The sequence below is a fragment of the Adiantum capillus-veneris genome, chromosome 10 (genome assembly GCF_014529385.1).
Source record: "Adiantum capillus-veneris isolate H3 chromosome 10, ASM1452938v2, whole genome shotgun sequence".
NCBI classification, from domain to species: domain Eukaryota; kingdom Viridiplantae; phylum Streptophyta; class Polypodiopsida; order Polypodiales; family Pteridaceae; genus Adiantum; species Adiantum capillus-veneris.
The window spans coordinates 148,698,757-148,707,422 of NC_140940.1; positions in this window are offsets into that span (position 1 = coordinate 148,698,757).

Genomic DNA, 8,666 nt, shown 5'->3' on the forward strand with positions numbered 1-8,666 from the left:
CTGTGAGAGTGGATACAAGAGCACTAAATCTGTGTCCAAACTGACAAAAATTCTCAAAGTGAGTAAGAATTGACTCCCATGTGACCACTAAACCATCACAGAGAGGATCGAAATTTGGGAAAAATCGAAGAGAGTTTTCGTTGAATCTTAAGCAAAATCTCAAAAATCTCACACAAAGCATGAACAAACGCTTAGCGTCTCAATAGCAAAACCACATATGATAAACATAAACTGCCAAAACCATAGCAATGTAGCTCACTCCTAAACAAAACGACTCTATGGACAACTGTACCTATCCAAAATTCATGTAAACCTGTGAAATTTTCACCTGCGAGTTCTACCTAGCTCACACTGTATTTGCATATGCATACAAACTATAACCACACAAAACTGTGCTCAAAGTACTCTCTTTAGTGACCCACACAGTCATACATGAGCAAAACACCCGTGCTTCATAATCTGCACTATCACACATATAGAACAACTAGTCACCTGTGGTCGTAAATGCCAAGAAGTCGGACTCGCTTGTGGAAATCCACTCGGAAATAGCCGGTTAGTCTCCTCCTCGAAAATGACCTTTCCTCCTTTTTTGTCACCAAAAGGAGGACAGGTCGTTTTCGAGGAGGAGACTACGTCAGATCCAAGCGGCTCCGGATGCCTCTCTCTCTATTGTCTCATGCTGTGTCAAGGCCGGGATGTCGAGGAGAAATCATCAGAGCAAAAATGCTATGAATGAGGCTGGGTAGCCGATGTCGAAGGTATGTCGGAGGAGAGCCAAACGGCTCTCTCTCGCTCTCGCTTTGTCAAAGCGGAGAAGTACATGCTGATCCTGTCTTTTGCCGTCGGACGAAAGTTGCTAGCCAAATCTCCGATGTCAGAGTCCCGAATGCCAAGAAAAGCGTCAAAAAATCAAAAGTCGATGCCGTAGAGAGCGTGATTGCCATTTGCAAAACAGAGCTAAGAGCCGATCTGCGCTCTCTCTCTCTACCTGTAAGCTGAGCTTGCCAAAGCCTGTCGATGCTTGAAGCCGCCGGAGGAGAGCCGCTCTATCTCATCAAGGGGGGGGGGAGAGAGAGAGAGAGAGAGAGAGAGAGAGTCAGGCCGATGTCGGCGGTCGAGCTTACTTGCCCGTCTGAGCTGCACGCGTGAGTTGATTTTGGTCGCCTGTGCTTGAGCCGCGTGAAGGGGGGACTTGAACAAATTAAAAATAACTTTCTTTTTTTAGAATTTCACAAAAGAAAAGCAAATCTCTGTAGTGTTTCTGCTCTACATTGATTCACCCCCAATTCCTACTGCAAGGCTTGCAGATGTGTGTGTGTGTGAGCTCCCAAGCTCTCCTCGATTTGCACGTTGCCTGCTTTAAGTTGCGCTCAGGTAAGCTGCGCTAATCCTTGCTTGCTATGCTCAAAAACGCTGCTCACAGTGGGCTACTAAAGTTGCTCGATTCACTGCATGTAGCAGCTCGCACCTTGTTGAGCCTGGCACGAAAGCGAACAACGTCACATATAGAGATTGCGAGTAGCAAGAGAGAGAGCATATAAAACAAGGGAGGAGAGGAAGAGAGAACTAGTTTACTCTATAAATGAAAAGAGAGTTTCCAATTAGGTTTTAGCGAGAGCCTTATAAAGGCTTTACAAAGAGGTTCACATATATGTGTCCGCCAACTTAAGCTAACCCCAACAATCACCCCCTTTAGCCAAACTTGGCAAAAAAAATCATCATAAGTTCATTTCTAGATCTAGTACTTGATACATCATGGTGGTTCAGTATGATTCATCACCATGGCTCACAAAAGTACTTATCCTAGGTTTATGAAAGTCATATGTCCCCTTGAATTAAGTGCTACACTCTCATGAACCCACGAGTTTTTGATATACTTGCCAACCATGAGTTTTAGGTTTTCTCATAACCAAGGGTTTTAGGTTTTCCCATAACTTGATGCTACTTCAGAGCTACCAACATGCGGGGTTTTTTTGTTTACTTCCAAACCTTGGGTTTAAAATTAACCGAGTAACCTCATGATTGAGAGCGGAATACAAAACGAGGCTTGTCACACAGGGAAGGTTTTACCGCATGCAATGACTGCATGGGCAGTGTCTAATCCCATACAAGTTAGAATCGACATAGAAGGGCATCTTCTTGACACACATGGAGGTGGATACAAATTTGTCATCCATGTCATTTGACATACATATCATGGCAGGACTCATGATTACACATTATTTTCATTTTGAAATACATCGTTTCATCACTATGGTCACTAAGGGTAATGCTCGCATTGAGAAACCATCTGCACATATAGCACTGTGTGAACAAACTCTTAAGATTTAAAAGGTCACCTAATTTTGAAGAAAAATGAAGCATTAAAATAATAATAACGTGGCTATGTGTGCAAGCCGAATACGTGTGTGCGCGCTTTCTGGACAAAATAACGGAGCTGTCCACAATAACTCTCTGGCCCGCCTCCCGCACACACAACTGATCATGAGCACTGACGTGCCTGTCATAAAATATAATATCTAACTTTACCAAATGATTTTCTCATATTAAACTGATTCTTTAATATGGGAAGATAAAAGGGGAACAAGAGTTAGGATATAGATATGTGCTTCTAGACCTATCTCAACACGGGACCAAAAGGAGAAATGGTTGCATCTCAATAGGGGTCCAAAAGGAGACGATCTATCAAAGAGAAATGTGCAATAAGTGCTTCTAAATTTATCTGAGTAGGAGACTAAAAGGAGAGATGGTTACATCTCAATAGGGGTCCAAAAGAAGGTTGTCTATCAAAGAGCAACGTGCATTAATGGAGCTTAAAAGACCTTAGGGTTAGCTTCATTAAAGACCTCCAATGGTTAGTGTTAAAAGTCCTTTGACCTTAGGCAAGCTAGGTCTAAGCTTGAGGTGGGAACCCGACCCAAGCTTAAGGTGCTTGTCGTGCTTGTTGACTACGGTGCTTGAGGTGCTTGTTGACTAAGGTGCTTGAGGTGCTTGTCCTGCGTGTTGACTAAGGTGCTTGTCATGCTTGATGAGTAAGGTGCTTGAGAAGCTTCCCATGCATTGGGGGGGGGGGGGGGGGGTAAGATGCTTGAGGTGCTTGAGTCAAAAAGAGACCCTACAAAGGAGGGGGAAAGTCCCAAAGTTAGGGAAATCTTTGACTTAACCTCCCACTCACCCAAAGGGCACCCCCTTTCTCAAGGGGCACATGGACACATATCAGGATCTCCCTATGCTTAGCCACATGGTGTGCTTGAATCCTACTGGCTAGGCTAAAGAGGGTCCAATGAGCTTCTAGTTCAATTCAACAAATATCTAGATATTTTCAAGCTCTCTCTCTCAAAGGGGTAAGGAGGACACTTGTCCAAAGACTACCCATGTTGTTTGAAATGCATTGTGCATGTGATTGGCTAGGCTTAGAGGGGTCCAATGAGCTTCAAGCTTGAGCTACAAGGAGGGGTTGACCAAAGCAAGCAAGGGGTGTGCTTGGGGGTATACACTGTCACACACACTCATTTTTCACACATTGTCACTTGGTGAAAGTGCAAGAATTCCATCACCTTCTCCAAGCTTGTTGAGAAGTTGAGAGCCTACACCAACACTCTTGGCTATGGAATGCAAATCAAACCAAGAGCCATGCTTCAATGCTTAAGCTTGCCATTTTCTCCATCTTCATTACTATGCTATTATGTATGTTAGCAATAAGAGTGATGATAAGTGAGGAACTATTTCTTTCTCCTATGAATGTTTCTTCTTTCTCTTCCCTACTCTCATTCCCTGCTAGCTCTCTTCACCTTTGAAGGTGTTTGAGGCCTTGGGACTGAGGGTGGGGATGGTTAATGCTTTTTACAAAGTCTATGTTATGCTCGTGCTGCACGAAGCTTTCCATCTTCATTGCATCACCTAGGTCACAAGGAACACAAAGATTGTATTATACCAAGTCTCTCTTTATGGGATAATCTATAATACAAAAGCCTATTGGAGGGGGGACCGGCTCCACATAAATCTGGTCCTCAATTGTTGTCAAGTTCTCTAATTCCCTCTCTTGAAAAGTATTGTTCATGCTAAGTTAATTAAGTATAATGGTTATGTTGCGACCACAATTTAAGTTCACCCTCTATGTTCTCAAAGCAGTCTCACAAAAATGCTCTCTTTAATTCACCTAATTTCGCTATTCTCAAAGTTCATAGGCCATTTCCATTACAACGTGAGTGCTGACGCACACCACCACCTTGCTTCTTCCACACAATTGGACTCTCTTGAATGGAGTTGTGTGTTTTTGTGTGTGTGTGTGTGTGTGTGTGTGTGTGTGTGTGTGTGTGTTTTGTCGTGTTGCTATTGCTCGAACATGATGACGCAATTATGTTGTCGCCTACTTGTGTGTGGCATTGCGTTGTTGCCCGTGTGCCTCTATGTGTGCACGTGATCGGTATGTTGCTCCATGCCAAAGTTTTGCATCTTCTCGCCAAGTGATACAACCTAACCAACATAGGCTCTGCCAAAATCCTTATGCTGGGTCCGAGGAGGTGAAACAAATTTAAAGCTGCACAGCTGAGACCAGATACATAGAAAAGTCCCGACAAGAGTGTCACTTCTGGCTTCCATCACGGTTGGCAACCCTATTGCTTAGATATCTATTTTCGTGTTCTCTTTTAACTGTGTGATAGAACAACACATATGTTGCATCAATTCTGATTTCGATTCATCCATGGGTGACACGTGACTATCATCAAAGTTATACCAACAATTGTCTTCAAGCAGCTTCATGTAGGTAGCTTTCTATTGCATAATTTGATTAGGGGTCCTTCCTGCCGGCTCTTGGCCAGTTGAGCTTTCGGCCAAGCCAATTGAGATCTTGGTTGAGCTCTTCTTCTTGCCAAGCTCAACTTTTGAGCTGAAACGTCAATTATTGCAGCCTTCTCGCCAATCTCCTTCTCGACCTTCTGCTGCAAAATATCCCAAGAAAGTGTTTGCTGCTCTAATACCAGTTGTTGAGCCTGTCGCGGAAGCAAACAACGTCATGTGTAGACATGGCGAGTAGCAAGAGAGAGAGAGAGCAGACAAGTAAGAGAGGAGAGGAAGAGAAAACTAGTATATTTATACAAATGTAAAGAGAGTTTGCAATTCGGCTTTAGTGAGCCTTATAAAAGCTCACTAAAACCTTATAAAGGCTTTACAAAGAGGTTCACACATATGTGTCTGCCCAAGTTGGGCTAACCCCAACACACCTCTCTACATGCAATGCTCCAAGCCTTGCTCGGTTCAAGACTCAAGCACTGCTACCGACCTACTCAATTTAGCATAGATCCACTTCTTAAAGCTACAAATTATGAGCTGTTGTCCATCGATTTCAAGCTTGAGCTTGTTCACTTCTGATTCTCCTACTACTTTGTTACAGTGCGTGCATGTGTGTGTATACACGTTGTAAGCGCTGCTCACTACATAGTCGATTTCAAATGTTTTCTGTTTGTGAAAATCTCCAGTTTTCCAAGCTCACCTTGCTTTGCTAAGGGTGAGCTCACAAATCAGCTTCTTCTTGGCTGCATATACATCCTCTATCACTCTCTCACCACAAACACACGAAATGCACAAAGAGGAGAGGTGCACCTGTCGAAAATCTACCTCACCCTCATGTGGGACACTAGCACGAGAGAGAGAGAGAGAGAGAGAGAGAGAGAGAGAGAGAGAGAGAGAGATTCCCTAGCAACCTGGGAACCTTTCAAAAGAAACTACATACCATTTCAAAGAAAAAGGGAGTTAGGTATTCTGCAATGAGAAATGCTTTATTTAACTAGCACTCACTACTTTGGATTTCAAATACTGCATAAAATAAAAAAGTGTCGGTGTTAGAGTTTGTAGACATACCAACCTTGCGAGAAAAAGACTATGGAAAGCCAAAGAAGAAGCATCACAATATATGTTAATAGAGTCTCAATTACGGCTCAAGAACCGGAGGTTGTGAACACCAAAAGAGGGTGAAACTGTTGTGGTGGATTGAGATGGTTACACTATTGGCTATTGAGGTCATATGTTTTAGGCTCTAAAGAAAACAAAAGGTGGTTCATTTGAGGGAAATGAGAAGTGTTATATTTGAGAATGCGGCTTTGGACTCATGAACTTAGGTGGATATCCAAAAAAATGATTTCAACAACTTTCGCTGGTCAGAGGCTCTTGCAAATTTTAATAAACATTTAATTTTGAAATGCAAAAGTGAAGGGTAAGTACTAAATGATAGAAAATGAAAAGACTTTTGAGTAGTTCTATACTATATATATATATATATATATATATATATATATATGAGCTTAAAATTTTCAAGGAATGAGAAAGCTTCTATGTGTCACACTATGGTTCATTTGAAAGAAAATCTTAAGAAACATTTAATTTGAAATGCAAAAGTGAATGGTAAGTACTAAATGGTAGAAAATGAAAAAACTTTTGAGTAGTTCTGGAAATATAAAGTCAACTTAGTGCTCTATCTATATCTATAATATTTATAGTCATTGGGAAGTCCATGGAGTTTCACTCAAGTTCTCAAGTCTTCCCTTTTCTTTCTATAACTAGTGTGTGACCCCCATGTTCTTGCGGCCAAGAAAAGCATGGCCATTGGGTCACACACACACATTTGTAAGTGTGTGTGAGTGCACATAAGCACACAAGCAGAGAGGGTGGGTTGTAGTCCTTGTAATCACTCCAAGAAGATGACAATTCTCTCTCTCTCTCTCTCTCTCTCTCTCTCTCTCACACACACACACACACACACACACACACACACACACACACACACACAAGATCTTGAGATCAAGATTGGTCGAGTAGATCTTTGATATCTATTTGGATCAATAAAAATTCTCTTCCTCTCTCTCTCTCTCTCTCTCTCTCTCTCACACACACACACACACACACACACACACGCACACATGTACATAGATTTTTGAGATCGAGACTTCTTAAGTAGATCTTTGAGATCTCTCTCAGTAAATACAAAGAAGAAACTATAATAACCATTGAGTGTGGTAGATTGGTTACCATAATTCTCTCTTAATAAACAACTCTTAAATTAAAGAAGGCTCTTTGATTCCTTGAAAAATTTAAGCTACACTATATATAGTATAGACAGTTTCCTTCATTAAAGAGCGTTATGATTTCCTTTTAGAGTTACATTACATGCTTGTAATTTTTTAAATTAACAGACGGTGACAGAAAATTTAGAACAATGCATTGGCCACACTGTAGTGCATTGGCTACAATAGTGTATTCACAAATGTGCATATGTACAATGGTTCCAATAATGAACATATATACAAAGCTGTAGGTTATGAAGAGGATGGTACGTAACCTCACATGACGGCCACGCCATCGGGAGCTTCGATGCACGGAGAGACAAGGCACTAAGGGAGAATTTTGGATGGCGGGGACTATTGAGTGTGCATCGGTGCTTCGACTTGGACACATGGGGATTCACTGCGGTAGGTGGTGATGGGAATGAAGTCTCGGGAGGGAGTTGGGAGCCCGTCGGCATTAGCCTCGATGGACGTGTCATTGTCGTTAATGTTGATGGGTCATTGGCAAGTCCCAGGGAGGTCCTCGCTATTGCAGAGTCCTGAAGCGACGTCGAAATAGTGGACGTGCCGACGGGATAGTCGCCTCATAGTACCTTGTTGCATCGCTATCACGAAAGACGATAGCTCTGCAAGCAGAAAGGAACACGAAACCATCAATGTATTTTTTACGTGGATCACACCTGAACTTGAGGGTTTCAAATTTACGTACCTTATGTCATCGAGGGTCACGCTTGTTGGCTCTTTCATGCACCGCCCACCCTAACTCCATCCGGAATCAGATTTCGACACTACTCACATTGCGGCCGAGTAGTACTGTCCGGTGGCCAACATACGCAAGAGGGTGTGTGGAAGGCTCATTCGCGCGTTTTGATCACCTTCCCCACCACGGGGCTGTTCCCACGGTCGGTGCTTAGCTCCTTATAAGGCCTTGATCCTGCGACACCTATGCAAAGATCTCTAGAGGCCTAAGCCATTCAAGGCCAATAAACCATTCCCATCAAGTGCCATTCAAGGCCAATAAACCATTCCCATCAAGTGGGCCTATCATACTTGTAAAAGAACTTCAAAAAGGTCGCAAAATCAAGTACTTCAACGAGACTAAAACCTCAAGTAGTTCACCAAGCAAGTCAAAAGGGATTTCAAAAGGCATTCTAGGAAAGCTTTAATAAGGAGTTCTTTTCAAGCACGTGCAAGGCTTCAACAAGCACAACTTTATGTTATGTATGCCATGCCTATTAAGACATATGTGATGAGCTCAAGCGTGAGGGGAGGAGCAAAGGATTATCATGAAATTTTCATGTGTTATGCACTTACATGATTTCGCACAAACTTTATTTTTGCGTATCGTACAAATTCTTGCATCCATATTTGCATGTACTCAAAGAAAAATAAAAGGATCTTTTATGATGTATGGAGATCCAAACAATGGCCTTCGAGAGTCTCCAAGTGCAAAGACCGCTCCAAGGCACCATGGAAAAGTGGCAGCGACAGCTACAAAAGCTGCAAAAGGTAAGAAACTCGTTAGAGGATCAACTCATGTAGTTCAAGGTGCAGCTAGAAGACAAAGACCATGAAGCAGTTGACGACAAAGCATTAAAGAAGACG